The 22346-nt window shown below is 31.0% G+C and overlaps 1 long non-coding RNA gene across 1 annotated transcript; it reads left to right on the forward strand.

Annotated features, from left to right (window-relative positions):
• The first annotated feature begins 122 nt into the window (after positions 1-122).
• On the forward strand, positions 123-22318 carry LOC118184055 (uncharacterized). The gene is made up of 2 exons (XR_004757347.2): positions 123-518; positions 18089-22318. It is a non-coding gene; the product is annotated as an uncharacterized LOC118184055 (long non-coding RNA).
• The last annotated feature ends 28 nt before the right edge of the window (positions 22319-22346 follow it).

Consider the following 22346-nt stretch of genomic DNA (forward strand, 5'->3'; position numbering starts at 1 on the left):
GACCAACCAAAGTATATACACCGACAGAAAACCGCCAAGGACTGATGACACAGCACTGATAGCAACCAAAAAATTGAAGGCAGAAAAATGTGGAAAGTGCAAAATGCAGCAAGACATGTTGTGCATATGCAAATTTGGGATTGATGAAGTTGTTTGTCACATGATGCGCTGATAAAAAAAAAAAAATACAGGAGTTAGATGTACTGACTGTTGCTGTTTAAAAGCAAAATTTAATGGGAAAGAATTAATTAACGAACTTGCAATTTTCATTAAATCTTCCCACTTAGGTGATTTTATGCATGGCCTATTATTGGCAAGACTGAAGAAGAGCAAATAACAGATGTTACTAGGTAGTTCCACATCAGCTGCAGTGCTGTTTCAAGGCTTTAGAAATCATTTCAAATAAATAGAATGTGTAGCAGACATCACAAAGGAGGTCGTGTTCACAGTCCGATGTCCGCAGAAGATAGGTAAATAGTGCTAACAACAAAAAGAAATGGCACACCACAACTATTGAGGTAAAGTGATCACATTTTCATTCACACAAAGGGAGAATTATAATTTAGTTATGAAAGCAGACCAATAATTCAAAAAAATATATTTTATTGTATACATTCATATACCTGTCTATAAATATACAAAAATATAATTATTATTAATTATTGGTAACTATAAAATATTTGTAAAAAACAAAAATTTGAACATTATGATTTTAAATTAATTAAAATTTTTTATTTACAAAAATTATGATTTTCTTTCATGGTCATATTTTTGTTCTGAGTGAGTACTTTGCAATAGATTTGGATCATTTATTAAAATGTCGTGAAATTTCTCACATGAATTGGTCAAATTATATTTTACGCTTAATATAGATTTTAAAGTTTTAATATTCAACTGTGTTTTTTTCAGTTGTCCATATTTCAATCGATACTAGAAAAAACACTTTCTGTTGCTGCATTTGTTCCCACGCATTCTACAGTTTTCAAAATATTTTGATACAGAATATTATTCTACTTAAAATGAAGGAATAACTTCATCCATTGTTTGTCTGTTTGTACATTTGCAGACAACCAACATTTAATATTTTCATCAGTAATGTATCTTCTTACCAATGACACCTCATCAAAAAGATCATTTTTGCAAATATTATTTTTTGGAAAATAGTTACTCATATATTCAAAAGATTTTTCCACATATTCCCATAAAATCTCTTTTTTTAAATGTCCCTCCTGTAAAAATTTTGAATATCCTCGAACTGAACTGTCCATTCTTCAAGATATTTAAAACAGTTATAAAAATTTCTGATTTCTTTCAGAAAATCCAGTCTTGTTCTTCCAACCTAGTGATGGCCTTTCGAATAACCAAAGAAACACAATCGCTATCAATTCATTCTCGAAATTTTGTTTTTAAATTACTGATTTCATTTGACACTTTCGTAATTGAAATTTTGTCCCATTCAATAATTTTCACAGCATTGTGAAAGAATGTAGCTTGGTTGTGGATAAACTGAAGACAAATTTGTGATGTGTCATTTTCAAAAAACAGCTGCAATATTCTTGGACATTTATCTTGTGATAAAAAGTAGGATTTTAATGGTTCGTATATTTTAAAAATATATTCTACAGCAGGTAAAAGAGCTAGCCATCGTATTATGCTGTAACCAATAACTCTTTCATATTCGATTTCTGTGCTTTCACAAAAATCCTTCACACTTTCGACTAGCACAGTATATATATATATATAAATACGAATAAATTTTTGCAATAATATTTTTAACATCTACTGGAAATCAGTCAGATGCTGCTTGAATAGTATTGTGTAGAATGCGCGCTGCATAACCTACTCGAATAATTTTTTGGTTCAAACTTTCGTTAAGTTTCGTAAAAACGTTATTGATGCCTCTTCTACCTTTTCCACAAAAATTTGCATTAGTGTCAACAATAAAATTATTGCCTCACAATAAGCAATAATTTTAATGTTAAAATTATTCTTTTTTAAAATAATACTTATTGAATCAAAAATTATTTATGAAGTTTCACCCAGCAGCCACCCAGACGATATAATGGTTAGGGGAGCCTGATTGCGATACCGAAGGGCCTGGGTTCGAATCCCGGAGAAGGCATGGTTGTAATTCCCTTCATAGGTCCATCCCTTCATAGGAGGCAATGGTGGACCACCTATTAGGTGTCTCCATAATAAAGAGACCACCACATCTGGCCTTAGTATAGATTAATGGACTCTGTTACAAAATTGCAACTGTTCACAATCTGCCATTGGAAAAAAAAAAAAAGTTTCACCTGGCAATGAAACAGAATCTAATATTCTAATTTTAATTCCTGCTTCTGAATCAAACAGTCTAACAATTGTGGGAAATAATTTTAAATCTTTGTGGTTGGAAGCATCATAATGTATGGATATAAATGTGCATTTAAATCTAATTCTTTCTGCAATTGTGAAAACGAATATGGTGAAAAAACATTACAAATAATTGCTTCGGTTTTTGTCCTTGCACGTGCAAATTTTTTGTCGTACAATGTTTTGATCATATGCGACTTACAATCAATTGATCTGAAACTTTGATTTCGGTTTATGGTATGGAAAGCAAATAGCTCTTCAGCTAATGCTACATGTTCCACCGTTACACAACAATACATATTCCTTGATGAGACGTAATAATGATCGAACACCATCGAGTAAATCTAACTCATTACATCGCCTAATTTAGTTTACTCTGCATGCATTTTATGTGGTTTTTTATATTTCTTTATCACTATAATAATTAATAGGTACTATATTTTTATAGTACATTTAAAATAAGAAATGCAGATATTTTCTAAACAGGGGAGTGAGTGAGTGAATGAGAGATTATGGCGCAAAACCAAAGCTGATTATAGTGCGCCAAACGCGAGATGGGGTAAGTACAATTGATGAAATTAAAATACAATAAATAAAAACAAGTAGACAAATGTATCAAATCCAGAGGATGAAGTCATATAAAAACAAGTTAAAACCACACATTTAAAATTCAAGACACAATTTTCAAAACAAATTACATTAGGTGATAAAAGACAGTCTCTTTTAAATAATAAAATAAATTACAATTCACCTCCCTTCCAATTAAACGGTCGAGAGGTAAGTCACAGCTATTAAAATACTTCTGATGAAGATTATTAAAATATGGACGACATTTTTAAAAATCAGTGGGACGCGGGACAGTCCTCCAAAAAGCTGGACTGTTCCACCAAAATTGCGACATGTGGTCACTTCAGGCTACTGGCAGGCAAATCTCCCAAAAATTTGTAGCAAAGAGGACTATATGCCTGCCATCCTCTTGTATGCATTCCATTGCCTAGATTGCAATGATATTGCGAGCATTGTAATTGGACTCAACAGAACTGGGTTTGTGTACTATTCTTAGCTGAGAGTAGATTCAGTCTGTTACTGGATTATAGACTACAACTGATCTAACATGACAGATATCGCCCAGAAAATATCCTGAAAAGATGTTTCAAATGCTTTGGGGAGGAGTCTTGCTGGTCGACAATGCCTTCCAATAAACAAGGACACCCTCATTTGTGCACCAACAGAGGAATGGGGTAACAGGTGTTGGATAATGTGCAAAGTATGACATGACATGTGGAATCTTAAATTGTCCTCCATGGTGACTATATCCCGAACTAACATCTTATGACAGAATGTCTGCTGAAGGTAATTTTCATTTTTTTTTTTTTTTTTTTTTTAAATTTTTCCATATTTAGCACAATATGACTATTTTGTCCCTTGAGCACTTTTCAAAGCCTTCTAGAATTTCAGAGCACAAAAATTACCTTTATTGCTATGTCCTAGTGTTCTGGCATTATTTTATTTCACTTGGCATACAAACACATTTTTTAATGCACTATTTAGCTGTTTGCGATCTGTCATTAGCAATTATCCAACAGTATATATATACATATATATATATATGAAGTATGAAACAAAATTATTAAACTCAATTGGCAGTAGGCCTTTAACCCATTAACCGCCAAAACTACACGAAATGATTCTTTTCTCATGAAAATAATAACAAATATTAAATTAAGCATTTATAACATAACTTTACACTGAAAACAAAAAAAAATGCTCTTACCTATGGGAAAAGCGAGTGTTGCATTTTCGCAACATCAGCGGAATAAGACTACGGATGTTTAGTGAGTAGGATTGTACTCGTGTGATGTTTCCTTTGAGTGGAGCACAGGATTACTTTTTAGCTGTATAACGTTTCAGAAATCTACAAATCACTTTACTTGTAATTAATTTAATATTAAAATATGCATTATATTTCTTTTACAAATACAGATTATTTCAATTGAAAGATTCAAGTATGAAAAGCTTCATTACAATCATGATGTAAAGCTACATTACATACTTTGCATCTATAAACAGTCTGGCTATGCCACTCTGTACAACGAAGTCTTTTGTTATCAACAGACGTTATGATAAAATGTCTGCCATCTCCATGCAATGGTTTTTGAATGCTGAACTTACTAGGTCTTCCTGTTGCTGAGCTATTTCTGGCTAATTCTACACTCTCAATAGGAGTTTGCAAAAGGAATAATGCAATCTCGCATCTGAAATCTAAGAGACTTTATATTTCCAGTAGTAAAAAAATGGAGATATTTAGTAAGTTTAGATAAGGTCTAAACTCATATAATTTATCAGTATTGTCAATTTGACTATTGTCAAATGCAAATTCTGCTTCACATTCCTGTATTGCAAACGTGATATCGATTCTCGTACAACGGGACCAGAAATGTCCCTAGTTTTACCTTGTATTTTGTCTTTTATAATTTCTCTTCTATCTCTTTCTTTACGTTCTTCCTGAGACATAACTGACAGTTCCTTTTTTATCCACTTCAAGTTTTCAGTTTCTGCTTTTAAAACTTTTTAGTATGACTACAACTGCTTTTAGAAGGCTGAAACTTATTTCTTACGTGAATTTCAACTTCCCCAGCAGTATCATTTGGTAAAATATCATTATCATTATTTCAAACATTGTCATTCCCTTCTTCTTCATCACTAGCTTCTGGAATTTCTGGGGGAACAACAGCAATATCAGTTTCATTCTGGTCATTATTAACATTATCATCATCTGTTTTTCATAAAAAAATCTTTGAAGGACTTCTTCTAGTGTAAGATACCTCATTCTAGGCATTTTTAAAGCAGCCAGAACATGAACCAGAACATCGAAAGGAATGAGTGAAAAAGGAGATTGATTACCCGTTTCCTGCTGACGTTGCATCAGCGCAACACCTGTTTTCCCTTTCTTCCCAACACAAATATAAACATCTGATTGATGTAATGTTCTGATAAACAGTGACCTTGACTAAAAATAGATCACTCATAAAGACGGCGATTCTTTCGTTAAATATTTTTAGCAAAAATATCCGGTTGAAAATTTTGCTTAAAGTATGAAATTAATTATTATAAACAAAATGATTGTTGAAGTCAAATATTTTTTTACAGAAATAATACTCTCTACACAAAATCATCTGCTGGTGTAAAATATCTTAAGTAGTTATATTTATAAACACATTTATTTTGACTGTAACATCAATGCAACACCAGCGGCTAATGGGTTAAATTAATTAATTTTAATTAAACATACCCACGTTTCAAAGATATTACGCTGCACTATTTTGCATCACTCTGCAGCATGTTCCGTCACTATTCACCTTCTCACACTGCAAAATCTTTAGCCCATTTGCTGCTCAAGATTAACACAAAGACTTTTCGTCTATAAATATGACTGCTTACTTTTTCTCATTTGCTGCTGCTTGACTAAACCACATCTCTCACCTTGCCTTCCTTCTCTGCTGTTTAAAATGCAAAACTGTATATACAGAAACTGAATGATGTATTTAGCATCCCTAGTCCATCCTAACTTAAGCAAAAATATATTCAGAAGAATTTTTCCTGTTCAAAATAAAAATGATATTTTAGCAATCGAGCCAGTTGTGATCTTCACACCACTCATCATCTGAGCGATAGCCTTCTCGGCTATGACTAAAGAGTGAATAGTTTCATCTTCCGGAAAAACTAATCATCACGTAAAACCAATAGGATGAAACCTATGCAGCTGACCTCAACGGAAAAGTACCCACGAGTTTAGAAGTAAATGAGTGGAAGATATCCCAAACGTTATCTATCATCCACGATGTGTTGACTTCAATGCATCATCAAAAGATTTCAAAAAGAAGGGACAATTCATAGATCCATTTGGAAGCAACAACTTTCATGCACATTTACTATCACTAGTATCAGGTAGCATCCCTTTATTGCTGGCATACAAGTAAGAATTTTGAACAGTATGTTAATAACTGTACATTAACATTTGCTTACAAAAATAAGATGCACTGTTTATAAAGTGTGCATCATTGCACAGAGACGCAAATAAAAAATCATGAGTTTAAATACACTAAGTAATATTAAAAGATCCTTTCAACAGAGATGATCACAGTAGAAGAGAATTAAATTAAAAAGTTGCATTTGCTAATTTAAAATTAATAGAAAAAATGTGGAAGAAAATTTGTATATGTCTTTTTTTTTTTACTCCGGCATTATGGAAGGGAAAGGAAAATTGGTTGCTATATGTACAAGAAGTTCGCCAAGTGAATTATTCTTAGCACAAATTGAAAATATTGCACCAAGATAAATTTGTGAATTTCTTCGTAAATTTCACATTAAATTTTACAAAATTTAATATCTAGGCATAATTTGAGTTGTAGAATCGAAAAATGGAAAAAAAAATTGGTATGTTATTTCAGGAAAAGTCCAATTTTGTGTCAAAATACCTGTGTTAGAACAATGCTATATATAAATCTAATACATATCCCAAGTCGCGCTTTCGGGAGATGAAAAACGCAATTTGAATTTCGGCAATCGGCCCACTAGAACGGGAGATATAGAACTGTCCTCCCCTCTGCCAGTGTACCTGAATTAGAAGCAAAATTTAATGTCAAGAAAATAACAGAAAAGTGACCCTCAGTTCTATTTAAAGGAAATAAATGTATAATTGTGAAAGAACAAATTTTTCTATAATGTCATGAGAACTAACAATATTTACTAAATTAAAAAAAAAACACTAATTGAAAGAAAGAATGCACCGTCAGCTCCCATAGCATTCTGATGCAAAATAAAAAACTGTATTACACTTTAACATAGACGTCTTGATCACAGAAACCACAAAGCAAATAAACAACTAGTAAACAAAGAACCTACCAAAGAAATCACACTAGATAACTGAAAATATAACAACACATGTACTCAGTACATAAAATGTGAACTAACTGATTTTCCATACCCTAAAGAATCAAAATTTAGAGCATCCAAACTGCTTGAACTCATTTGCATGTATGTTTAAGAAGCAATGCAAACATCATCCATCAGTGGTTACCTAAGCTTCATAACTTTTGTTGATGATTACTGTAGATTTACCAAATGAAAAGAAAATAAATGCAACTTCAAAACAAACAATAAATTCAGAAGAAAAGTAAAAATACTAAGAAGTGATAACACTGTGGAATACTAAATTAAAGAACTTGAAGAATATCTTACGAAACATGGTATAAGTCATCAGTTAACTGTACCATATAGTCAAGCACAAAATGGAGTTCGCAAATGCAAAAATAGATTTCTAATAGAAATGATGTCTTTCAGCCAATGCAAGTCGACCTCGCAAACATGAGGAAGAAGCAATGTTGACTGCAAATTATCTACAAAATCTTATAACTACAAAACTCAATGTGAAAACACTCTGCAAATATTATGAAATAAAAAGAAGCTCAACCTCTCTCAATTCAGTACTAGGTATAAGGCATTTGCTTACATCTATAAATCAAAAAGAGGCAAACTGGATGATAATGCAATAGAAGGAATATTCATTGGCTACAATAACAGAAGTAAAGGCTACAGAATCATGGAGGTAAAGCATAATGAGTCGATCTGCTCAATTTATTCAAGCCACTCCAATTCTCTAACCAGAATCATTTTTGTGATTTCTGTAAGAATGTATATATATGTGCACATTAAAAATATGTCAAAGAAATTAAGATAATATATTAAAAGTACACAAATCCAGATATAAAATACCAGGAGAATTTTTTATATTAAATCAAGAAAATAATTTTTTCTCACAGTAGTTTTGGAAAATTTGTGCCTTCTTAGCTTGGCCAGTCAGAGAGTTAATGAACATAAAAGCACGCGAGTTTAAAAGTTCGGCATGTTATTTTAACCTAAATTATAAGCACATCTCTCACTCAAGATAAAAAAATCCCAAAGAAGAAAGCTTAATACAAAAAGAAATAGAAGAATGAGGTTCTTGAAAAGAAGAAATATCAGAATATAGTGAAGAACTTTTAGGACTCAGAAGACCAAACTGAGTAAAAAAGTTAAACCTTCTGATCACTACAGATATCATGCAAAGTATTCAGTCAGGGTTTTTGCACCTGAAATCTAGAACGTGATTCAAACTTTGGTAGAAAATGGCTCAAAGCTGTTCAAGAAGAAATTAATGTATCATAAGAAAATGACACCTGGGAACTAGTTGATGTCAAACCAGCTTTCCTTCTTGGAGAATTAGAAGAAATTAATATGACTCAACCTAAGCTGGAAATAAAAATATAGTTTGAAGCTAAAGTATTAATTTATAAATGGATAAAAACAAGCAGAAGAATTTTATAAATAGATTAAAAGAAGCAGCTAGAGCTTGGAATATAAAAATTGGGAAAATGCTACTAAACCTATCATTTACGCAAAGCAAAAAGGAGTCCACTGCTTATTTTTCAAAAACAACAATGGAAAATTATATATAATCTTTTATGTAGATAATATAGGAAGTGAACGTGAAAAAGATAATAAGAAAACACACACAGCTAAAAAGAGACGTTGGAAATCAAAGACCTAGGACAGCTCACCTACCACCTTGCATAAATATCATAAGATCTAAAGATCGAAACTTTGCCTTAAACTAAAAGAATAAAACTGAAGAAAGAGTGCAAAGATTCAGACATCAAGATGAAACTCTAACATGTATTTCAATAGAAACAAATTACTCCAAACTTCAAAATGAAGATAATTTTCTAAAAGATGGGAGGGGAGAGTTGATTTCTGGAAATGTCACATTAAAGTCTAGCATTTTATGGGAGCTACCACTACTAAATAAATAAAAATAACTGCTACCATTAACAACTGAAAAAAGTTATCACTGAAATTTACTAATAAATATAATTAATCTAAAAAATATATGAATTTTGAAAATCCTAAAATTGATTTCCATATAAATATAAAATAATTAAATGGCTAAATATCAAAATATTGAAAAGAACATTATCATATGAGAAAGATAATTACAGTTTGAATAAAATAAAAAAAAAAGAAAGAAAGATATAGTGAACTCTAATATATACATAGAAATAAATAATCAGTAAAAACAACCATTCACGGTTCAAGACAATTTTAATCTGCTGCATCTTAGACATGACCAACATTGATGGCTTTATCATATTGAATTCTCTTGCTACCAGCTAAACAAAAATATTGAAGCACAAGTGTGGTGTATAGGTTTATCCATAAAATTTTGAAATAACTAGAAAGATAAGATGTGAATAACATGGCTATAAAGACTGTTATTCTAATTTTGCAGCTTTTGTCTCTACTTTTGTGACAATGCTTACTGAAATCTATATAATGAATCTGATGACAGGTGTTTTTTTTTTTTTTTTTTCGTGGAAATCCTAATCTATTCCATTACTTCCCTCAATAATAAAAAGGCTGAAGAAAGCCATGCAGCTCTTGCCAATTCCTACTCACATTCCTTTCTATTGCTTACCTGAAGGCTGTGCCCTATTGGCCCACCTCTTTCTGGGTAGAGTTTGTTTCTCGTACACGCACAAATCAGGAACTATTTATTTCTCGTCAAAATAAAAGTGTACTAATGCAATCTTGCCAAGGCCACTACAGAAGATGAATATCAAATTTAGTTATATATTTTTAGTACGCAAATTCATTTTAGTTATATCATCCAATCAAGACTATTGTACAATATACATTAAATGAAATTTCTAACTGCTTAGCTTTATCTGGAATCATTTATACTTAACCATCTGACTGGCAAGGCCGTACATATATGTATACAGACTAGAATATTTCTGTGATGTCTATTAGAATGCATATTTAAGTGCATCCAAGGAACTAAGGCAATATATTAAAACTACATAAATCCAGGTATAAAGTACCAGGTGCATTTTGTCATTAAAATCAAGGGTAAAAGTTTACAATTGGGTGACCCTTGTTTTTTTTTTTTTTTTTTTTTCCATTTTTTTGGGGGGCGGGAGGACGTCAAGATCAGTGCCAGGAAGGAACAATTTCAAGATGGCTGCTACACAAAACTAAAAGAAACCAAAAAATTGCACAAACTCGGTGTCCATGTACATGTATATCTATTTTCAATAAAAAAAATATCAGTGAATTGCACAAACTCAGCATTGCACACTGCCTTGACTTTTGTCCATGTACACATCGATCCATTTTCACTTAAAAAATGTCAGGAAGCTAATGAAGTTAACTATCACGGTAACCAAAAATGGGGCTTCATCACCAAAATTGAACAAAATTTATCACCAATCGAAGGGGCACCCAATTCTACACTAGAGCCAAATCAAGAAAATACTTATTCTCATGGCAGTTTTTGGAAATTTCGGCTTTCTTTTCTTTTCCTGTGCTAATCAGAGGGTTATGATATGTAAAAAGGAAACATTGATAATGGCAGGAAATGAAGAAATTGCAGTTGAAGTGAGGAAAGACTATTTATTAAAGCATATGCTATTGTAATGTTGCTGCAATTAATGAATTAATTTCATTTTTATTTCTTGCTTGCATAAAGCAGTAAATGGAAAAGTAATAGATATGGATTTTTTGGCACTTTTCTATTAGCTGGGTACCAGAATATTTGCCCCTGCTGTATTACAACTAAACAACTTTTAATAAAGAATCAGATAAATAAATTAAATCACACAAACTAATTTTTTCCTACACATTTTTCTAGTTATTAACATGAATTAAATGCAATAAAAATTAAAGTAAAACATTCTGATACCCAGTTAACGAAAAAGTACTGATATTTTAATGGTTGTGAGTTTATACTGCTGCTTTTCATATCACTTTTATGAGCATTTGGCTCTACTCTTATATGCGCTCTAAGATCACAAAATGTGGCGATATGTGTTCTGCGCTGGTTTTTGGCATGATTGCGTGTTGTATGGCAACCCTTTTGCTGGAGCGGTTTAATTGCTCGATGGTTCGTGTCGTGCATGTTTTGAAATGGCCTATGTTGCAATGAGAGACGTGGTTGCAAGTGGGTCTGGGAGATTATTTTTAGTGGCTGTGCATGATAGAAGAAAGAAAACGCTGATGCAGTGTATTAAAAAGTGGATTGAGCCTTGTACAACTATTTTTTTGGATAGCTTGGAATCTTACAAGGAATTATAAAAAGAAGGTTTTGAACATTTATTTGTGAACCATAGTATGAATTTTGTGGAAGTCTGGCTATCACATAAATACCATAGAGAGTATGTGGCGGCATGTTAAAGCTACGTTCTGCTGTTCGAAGAAACATCTATTATAGTAAGTGCATTTTATTTTATTGTTTTTATTTTGTAGAATGTTATGTTCATTATTTTTTAACTATGGATTTTTTTAACAATATCAACAGAAGTTGATATTGTTGTTTTTTGAATTATTTGTAATTTATTTTAATTTATTTTGTTGATTTGTGCACAATGCCTAGATTGTGCAATTTGTAGATGATTTTTTTAAAGTTTAAACAGAATGCTGTGTATATGGTATTCTTTGAAATTTATTGTTGTTACGTTAATTTATTAAAGCGAGGTGTGCATAGTCCGTAGATTCCTTCTCTGCCTATATTGTGCAATCCGTAGATGCTTTTTAAGTTAAAACATATTGCTGTGTACATGGATTCTTGTCAAATATTTTTGGTTAGAAACTTCATGTTTTTGCTATCTAAATTTTTTGTTTTTGTTTCACATTTTTAGCTTAGATTGTGCGTTTTTGGAGACATTTTAGGCTTAAAGTTTGAAACGTAGACAAAAAAATTAGATAGTAATATGGCACAGAGGAGTTTCTCGCCAAAAATGTTTGCCGACCTGAGGGCGCATATAAGAGTAGTTTCAAGCATTTTTAGGTACTTACACACTATTACAGCCATCTCAGTAGAAGTTGCCAAATTTTCGGAATGTGCCAACTATGCACATAACAGTTTTTCAGTCAAACAACGTCGCCATTTTCATATGCATTCTTTTTGTTATGTTCCATGCTCCAATGGTTTTTATAAACAAATTGTGATATTTTTTGCACCAATTTAATTTTTAAATATTTACTTGTGAAATTTTCCAGCATTAGCAGAAACTGCAGTAAAATTTCTGCAGAATAGAATTTTGCTGCAAAATCTCAAACTGGAACAATAATAAGAAGGTATGCTTGACAGATAGCCGGTGTTGCCAAGGTTTGTGTAATGCCGAGTCTGTGAAGACCTCTGATTATTTTTTAGCTAAAACAGATCAATGTATACTTGGACTAATATAATGAAAAAATATTACAGAAAGATTTGGTGAAGAATGCGTTTTATTTTTATTTTCTAATCTTTATTTAATGATTACAATTTGTGATTTGAATTGCTAAAGTATGTTTTCTTTTCATATGATGACAATATCTGCTGACTTCCAATAAATATGAACAGTTTCATAACAAATTCCCCAAACCCACTAACATGCACCCAGTAAGTAATGTTTACCTTTTTACGTATAAAAAATCACCAAATTGTGCCAAGGTGGTTGCATTAATATGCAAGTATTCATTTTCAAAGATTTAAAAAATAATATATACTAAAAGCATTATGATACAAATCCATCATTATTTTAAAATAAATTGAACTAATAATTAGATTTTGACACTAACACAGCAATTTATTAGAAATGATATCTTTAGATATAATGAAATCAAAAATATCTTATATTACAAATCTAACGGTACCTTTCAACCATTTTGAAGTATGGTACTTTATCCACCCACAGTTATTTATGGATACCATCACATAAATATGAATTCCATCAACTATCAATGTTATCTGTTGTTTCATGCCTCTACCTGTGTGTAAATCCTAAAGGTGAAAAATATAAGCTCATAATACTCAGTAAGCTGGGTACTTACACTGGGATGCCATATATTATACTAGATCTGGATGGAAAAAATTCTAAGTTAGTTGGGGTAAAATGGTATAATATATATCAGAGAAAAATTACTCTGATTTCCTCTAATATGTATTATACCATTTATATATAGTTCCTCTTCAATGTATATAGAAATCTGAAGTAGCTATAAAATTAAACATCACACGCAGAAACATTACTTATGCACACATGCTGTAAGCTTTTAATTAGATTTTTTTAAAGTATTATTACACAATCACATTAGTGAGACTATATATATGACCTACTACAATAACTAAAAAATACAACTACAAAATAAAAGTTAACTAGCTTTCTGATGCTTATATCAGAATAAGAAACAAGATAAACAGAAAACCAAAATAACAAGTTATCTGTTCTTTTAAGAACTTACATGCAATAGAATATTATAAACAGTAAAACTATATGTTAAAATATGCAAGCCTTGGAAAAAAACCACCTATTCTAACAAAAGTAAAATAAACAATTATAATAACATATAAAAAAGAACTAATTCTATTAAATAGAATGAAGAAATTTAATAGCATTCTAAATTGGAAAATTTATTTGTTAGATGATTTTAAGATACTTTCTTATAGTGGTTTCCAAAATGTCATATATAGTGAGGTATAAGAATACATAGCAAGATATCTCGGTTGATCAGCGATTCAATCTTGGGGGCCCCTATAATAAAAAAGTACTGATTTTTTAATCTGATAACCTCAGTGATGCTTACTGACATATTTATGCAATTCTGTGGTGCTTTTTATCTCTGTGCACAAAAGAATAACAACAGTGCAAGGAAACTACAGGAAGATTTCTGGAAAATTGTTAAGTGTTTTATTTTTTAATTTTTCATATAATCCTTGCTTAATAACTCAAATTATACTTCCTTTTGATATGCTGATGTGGTTGATCTTTACATTATGGTAACCTGGCGTTTTTTTGGCGAACATTTGGCGACCAACTCTCCTACAGCAACCCTCTATTTTTTTTTTTCCCGCCGCCATTTTGTCTTCACGAAGTAAAGACATGCTTCTTTTCTTTTTATCTACTGAACACTTCTTCCAACAATCTACTAGCCGAATTACACTTATGCTAGAAATTTTATCTAACAAAACTGCTTAATCATGACAAATATTCACTGCAAAATTGGGAAAAAGTGCACAATACCATACTCCTTACGCGTTTTTCAAAATAACACATACACATAAACCATGTACACGCTGACTTATTTTTACTTAAAAAAACATCCCAGAATTGGACAAAAATGGCATTGCGCATACTCTTCACTATATCCATGTACACTGCTTTTTTCTCATAAATTAGAAAAATTTCACGAAAATACATGACAATTTTCTCAATCTTTAAACCCGGTAAAAAGAACATATATGAAATTACATGATCGCGAAAAAGTATTTACCCTTTACAAATATGAACATTTCCACATATAAAATAAATAAAATATCCAAAAACTTTTACCTCTAAATCATCTATTACATTATACACGTCACCAACGAATTCATACCGCAACCATTACAAATACTTAGTATCAAATATTTAAATTATTTCCATGCACGTTTACTTCAACTTAAACGTGTACCAAATTCCTACAAACATAAAATTCACAAAATAACTATCATTTAATTAAAATATCACTAAACCATGTACACGTCGACTTATTTTTACTTTAAAAAACATCCCAGAATTGCACAAAAATGGCATTGCGCACACTCTTCACTATATCCATGTACACTGCTTTTTTCTCATAAATTAGAAAAATTTCACGAAAATACATGACAATTTTCTCAATCTTTAAACCCGGTAAAAAGAACATATATGAAATTACCTGATCGCGAAAAAGTATTTACCCTTTCCAAATATGAACATTTCCACATATAAAATAAATAAAATATCCAAAAACTTTTACCTCTAAATCATCTATTACATTATACACGTCACCAACGAATTCATACCGCAAGCATTACAAATACTTAGTGTCAGATATTTAAATTATTTCCATGCACGTTTACTTCAACTTTAACGTATACCAAATTCCTACAAACATAAAATTCACAAAATAACTATCATTTAATTAAAATATAATTAAATTCAAAAACACTACTTAAAATATAAATGAGCACATACATTAAATTAATACATACATAAATACCCATTTCGAATTCACTTTAGTTACGGCCATGGGATCCAAAAATTCACGAACACTGCTTCACACAACACAGAATAAAGCCAAATACAAAATTTCCAGATTTTTTCCCGATTTCCCCCCTTTTCCGATTAAAGAACCGTAATTCGTCCATTAATATCACATGACATATCCCATGATCTTTCATTTCCCTCACACAAAATAATGCGTAATCAGAACTGAGTACTGCTCACATTATTACCAAAGTCCCAGGTAGTAATTTTTATCGCCTCCAAAACGTCGCCAAACTACCAGTTACCATATTGTAAAGATCAACCGCTGATGTTTGCCACCTTAGAATGAATATCCATACTTTAGCGAAAACAGTAACGATAATTACAGAGTTGCAACAAGTAATTATTATAGTAACTAAAACAATGTACTTAAATGCAATTTTAATTACTGTGGCAGTACATATCGACCTATTTTCACTTGAAAAAACATCCCAGAATTGCAGAAAAATGGCATTGTGCACTCACTCCCTTAACTTTATCCATGTACACACCACCCTATTTTCACTTAAAAAGTCAAAGAAAATTGACAAAAATCTAATTATTCTTAAAGCGTCAAAGAAATAAGTGGGAAATTCTGCACTTTAGTTACATTTTTTATTTAACTGTGGGCAAATACTGAAGTTTACAATTTCTATAACATTTTGAAAAATATTTATCATATTCGATTCTATTTTTTCTATCACCGACATTTTACAATTCATATTTTTTGCAAAATTATATGGAACATTTAATTTACAAATGACAGGAATATTAATTTTTGAAGCTCTTTCATAATCTGCAACTAAGGCCCTTAATTAGATATTTTTTATTATTATTTTTAACGTTTATTAGACGCACTCACCTATTTCTATTAACACCGTAAAAGAAAATTCATGTTATGTTAACCTGGGCTAGTTTCGTTAACTTGACTTCGTAAACATAAAACTTTTGAGGAAATATTGTAAATAGCAGTAAGTAAATTTTATTCGCTTTAGGTTTTCATAATTTAAATAATTCCCCACCTTATTGTTTATTATAAAACATTACTCGAATAAAAATGCTCGTTACGTCTATGTAATTCCATAACAAGACTGTGAGATGATATTTCTAAAATTAATATCACTTACGATTTTCTTTACTATAAAAACTGTCTACTAATATTTAAATAAAAGGTGTTGCCACATAACACATTGGCAGAATTTAAATACATTTTTAATCCAAAACTTAAAAAATAGAACTACTATAATCTAATCAAATTATTAATACATTCGAACTAAATGCATTCGTTGCTTGGATACTAGACATTTCGGTGTCATTACCCACTTTCTAAACAGTAACACACACCTCTTCACTACATCCACACTTACGGCGAAAGGTGAGAAATCAGTTTTAAGTACATAAGAGTCCCTCCATCCTCCGTGACCTACTCACCACGGAGTATTATACTCCGTGCTACTCACATAGATGGGCTTTGGAATAAGGAGGCATTCTTGAACGGATTTAATTCAAAAAGCCAGAACTGCTTGCTTTCGAAGATATTAGTAATAGCGTTTCCTAAAGAACTACATTAAGATTTTTTTTTTTTTTTTAAGTTTCTAATCTGATTTAGTATAATTTGTGTAGAATATCTGTATAAAAGCAAATTGACATCTTGCAAATTGAATAAAAATGTCCCCAAACCAAAATATTTTGTAAGACAGACAGACAAAGTACACAGATGTCTTGTTTTGCACCTTCTAAGTCTTTCTGCACAGATGGGCGAAAAATCAAGCATAGGTGCGAAGGAAAGGGGGGCAATTTCGTATTTGAGGAGAGTAAGCTTTTATCTTCTGGTGTCCTTATAGGCTGCATAAATACATCTCGAAACTGTACGGCCTTTTTAGAGTGTTTAACATTCACAATTTTCCTCACTTTAAAATTATATCAATAAAATGTTTAGTTCCTAAGACATCTTTTCCATACCCAGTTCTATTATTCTGTGATTCAATTTGCAGAGCAGCTAAAGTCTTTTCATCAAAAAGTTTAATAGCAGTACTTACATTCTGCTTCTCTATAGAAGACGGAAATAAAACTTTTCTTGATAAAGTTGGAGCCATTTTAATATTATCATTTTTTTCTATTTCATACAATTTTTTTAAATGTAGAACACTGGAATTGTAAACAATATTTGAGTTTTCAAATGACGGTATAAAAAATGTTTGGTTTGAATCTTTCTCATTGAACCAGTTGTTTCGTATACATTTCAATAAATGAACTGTATCAAATAATATAAATATAGGAAGATTATGCATAATAGGGTTTAAAAATGAGGATTTTAATGCACCACCACAAAGCATTTCGAACATATTTTTGTTAATTCTATTATTGTCTGATATTAGAGTTATAATTCGATAGCCACACCAAATTTACTGAAATTGAACTACTAAAATTGTTGTTCAGTTACATAAAATAAGTGCCGGAGCCTTCTTATTTAGGGCTCAGGTGCGCTCCGCCTACAATTATGATGATTTATCCCAAAAATTAAGAAGTACCGGAGCCGGGCTCCGGTGCAATTTAAGCTCTGATTGTACTTCATTGATACACTAGAAAATTTGCAACTCTCTTTTCAGGTTTTTCACAACGATGAATGGACTAACTGTCACCGGACAAGATAGATGGCGCCACCTCTTGAGCTTGGTAAGTCTCTACAGCTTTAAAAAGCAATACTCTAGTGCCAGTTACGTTTTGGCACAGGCGTCTCAAGACCAGAAGAGGAAAATGCGTAACCTAATGCTGATTGGTTATTACAGGTCACGTGGTTTTCTTTCCTTTGGACGTCAGCATTAACACTAGAACTTAACTGTGTAAGTTTACCACTTTTGGCGAAAATTTAATAATTAGAATCGCCGAAATAAAAACGCCATATCATAATTGCTAGTTGCATCGTTTGTGATGAATTACCAAAATAATTCATTAGTAAGATGGGGAATATTAAAAGGAGCAACAGTTTGCTTAAAAATTTACATTAAGGTTCAGAAGTGGTGTCAGTTTTTTCAAAGTGAGCCAGAGTCAGGCCTAAATGTTAATACAACATTTTGTTTATTTAACACTGTTTATATTATATTGTAGTTCATTAGTTTGCGATGTGCTGTTTACCACTTTATGACATGAATATATTTCAAAGACTAAAATCATATTTTGATGTTCAAAGTAAAGATATGATCACATTAAAATGGAATATATAACGCATTTTATAACATATGGAATTATTTGCATGCATTTCTCGGGTCATAATTAAAGAATTATAAAACAAAATTAAGAATTCAAGTGTGAACAAGCATACCAAACAATATATTTGCAGTACTATATTACACAGGAATTATATAGAAATTGATTTGAAATAACTGGGTTTGTATTATAATAAGTAAGTTGCAATGACAGGAATATTATGGTAATGCCATTGTGAATTAAAGTATATTTCTGCTATGCAATACTTTTGCAACTGATGTCAAAATTAAAATTGCTATATTTTATAACTGCAGACTGGTTTAATAGTTATAAGTGTATCTACTTATAATTTCCATTAGAATATCATTTATGTTATTGATAATTTGTCAGTATGTTTTCTGATGTTAAGGAATTACATATTAACATATTGTTTATTTTGAAGATACAACTTATGTACCTTTTTTTTTTTTTTTTCCAAATCCATTTCACTTAATAAATAATGTGAGGCATTTCAATATATATTCTTTCACAAGATATTTTGGCCCTGTTCTGTTATCGGAACCAGATTCAGAAATGTACATATCAGAGTTGGCCAAACTTCATTTCAGTAAGCACGTTTGAATTCAGGAATGTTCGAGAGCTGCATTTAAATTTTCTAAAAGCCACAAGTTCATATTTACATCATTATAGAAGTAGTGGAGGAGGTTTTAAATAGAAAGAAATCCCTGATAACTTTGTAAAAAGAGTCTAAACTAATTAATTACTTCCTTTTGGACACTGAATAGTTTTAGTTTACCACATTTCATACATATATTTTATATGCATGAGCCGCACAAATTGCCTGCAAGAGCCGTATAAGGCTCGCGAGCCGCACATTGGCCACAATTGGTATATATATTTTGCATGTGCATATATATATGTATGCATACACACACAAATAGACATGCACATATATATACATACATACAATCAATCCTCATAACAGAAGAGTATCAATATTTCTAGCAGCTGCTTTCTTAATTTTGCATGAAGTTATCCTGGTTATGAAATCTCATTTTCATATTTGTTCAACTACCTTTCTTCTATAATTCAAGGTAATTTCATATGTTGTATAAAAATTAAAAGCAGTTTTATAGAGTGTTCGTAAGATTATTCTTCATGTCCACCTGTGATTTTTTAATATTGTGAATTCATTGTATTCCTGATTACTTGTATTTACATTCCACAATAAAATGTGAGCATATAAAAAGTGTGGTTTCATTTTGGCATGAATGCAACTTCAGTACTTGGTTTAAAATTCACGAAACTTTCCCGAGTCAATAGGTGTTTTTCTAAAATTAATACCATAAATACTTAAATATACACTTATGCATTATTTCATTTAGCCTGTTTATATTATAGACTTTTAAAAATTTAGTACCTTATTCATATTCAGTTCTTGTTCTTCATTTTTAATCTAACTGATATGCAGTTTGAAGTTTGCTCACATGGTATCAAGCTTGTAACAAATTGGTTAAATGTGGTACTTTATGGTGTATTTTCAGGAAAAGCTATATCTTTAAATTATAATGTTTTTTAAATGTAGGGTTATGAAAACTATGTCAGTGCTTGCATTGTTATAGTATTCTGTATTAAGAATTAGTCAACTTTTAATATAAACCAACAGATTTTTAACATCTGAGATAAGTATGAGTAGTGTGCTCTCAAAATTTTTTATCGCTTAATATTCAAATTTGGCATCTTCGCTTATTTGTTATCTGATGAAAGGTTTTTACTTGTTTCATTCTCGTTATTCTCCATAATACAAATGAAATAGTCAAAATTATCTTTCAAAAAATTAGCAAAAATATACAAATTTTATTCAGCTTTATTTTCCTAAAATAAACACTTGCATTTATGCTGGAAATAAAGCAAAGATAGCAAATTTTCGTTATTTCATATAGCCCACCAGAGGCCGAGCGGTTAAGACACTGAACACTGGTAGTTCGGTCCGAGGTTCGAATCCTGTGAATGGGCTGGCTGCATGGGCATTTTCATGGTTTTTCCCATGTGTAACGTGTATACGAGCCAGTTTCCCTTAGAAAGTCCTCCACGAAGGCATCCCTTCCCTTAGGCAGATAGCCGTAATTAAATAAACCAAACCAAAACCATTATTGATCTTCATCAGTAACTAATAATAATATATGTAAAACAATAATAATAATTCATAATAAATTCTTCTGGTCAAAAGACAAAAAAAAAAAAAAAAGTTAAAGTGAGACATTGAAATCAAATTATGAGCCATACTGTGCAACAACTTTTCCATATTAAGGAACAAGTAGTACAACAAATTATACATGGCAGTAGATAAAAAAAATAAGTTGCATTTTTTGTTAAATTTTTATAAGACATTATAATAAAAATATACAAATTGCACCCACACAGAAAAATAATCTCAGTTGTTAAAACTATAGTGTTCTGAAATTATAAGTTTTATAGTAATTAATGTATGCTAATTTTTTCAAATAAATGTATATTTGTGTGCTGAAACAGCTTAAATTAATAATACCATATATATGTTTTTTCAAATAAATGTGTGTGCTGAAATAGCTTTAATGAATAACACCGTATTCATTAAGCTATTTAATTTGAATATAAAAAGTTTAAGGGCTATATACAGAAGTCACGTAATATATTTTTCTTATTTATAATTGAACTAAAGAACAAAATAAGGAAAAGATCATTACAAACCTTGTTTTTTATGGAACTCTAAGTTTCATACATTTTATCATGTTATTATAATTATGGTGAGTCTTTAATCTTAATCTTAAAGTGACTTAAAACTAACTTAAAAGTGAGATCTTAAATCTCCTGTGGTGAGAAACAGTTCTAGACATCCTACTTCACTGAATTTAATATTTTTTTCACATTACGTTATGAATGCATATTCTGTGTTTGCTTAAAATTGATGATGAATATGACGTAACTTTAGCAACGGTATCTTTGTGCATACGTTTATGTGCTTTTAAATATCTCATCACATAGAAAGATGCACTGCAAGATTTGCATTATGTTTAAATATCTATATAATATGGATATGTTTAAATATCCATCTCAGTAATAAAAGCAAAAAGAAAGAAAGCGAAGTGCAAGCTCTTTGATTTAAACAAACTGCTAACAATTGACGAGATACGCAGTTGAAGGAGAACTAGAAATAGAGCCAACAACGTTTCAGGACTGTCATGTGATATAGTCAATGACAGTAAAGATAAGCATTTTGCGTTATCTATCTTGAGATGCCTGTTGCAGCATGGCTCTAGAAACTTCTGGATGAATTGGTCACAGGGCTTCGAAAATAGGTTTTCGTGTCATAACAAACTTTGCACTTATCTTGCATAACACATCCTGCAGAGTATAAATATGGGTCTGAGAACAAGAGAGCTTGTGAATCAGGTGCAAACTTTGCAGTTAGCTGAATTACAAGTTAGTGTTTATCCTGAGAAAGTGATTTAGGAAACTTTAGAATTTATTTCATGAGCTAAAAGTGAATTGCTAAATATCCCTATTCTCCTTGATTTGTTTTCAGCCATTTTTGTTCTGTGTGTAATAGTATTGTGCCTATTCTCCTAATAAATTGTTCATACCATCCTGCTTATCTGGACTCATTATTTAAAGAAACAT

This window comes from Stegodyphus dumicola, chromosome 5 (assembly GCF_044657685.1).
Source record: "Stegodyphus dumicola isolate Sdum_Otavi_A_Nest chromosome 5, ASM4465768v1".
In the NCBI taxonomy this organism is placed as follows: domain Eukaryota; kingdom Metazoa; phylum Arthropoda; class Arachnida; order Araneae; family Eresidae; genus Stegodyphus; species Stegodyphus dumicola.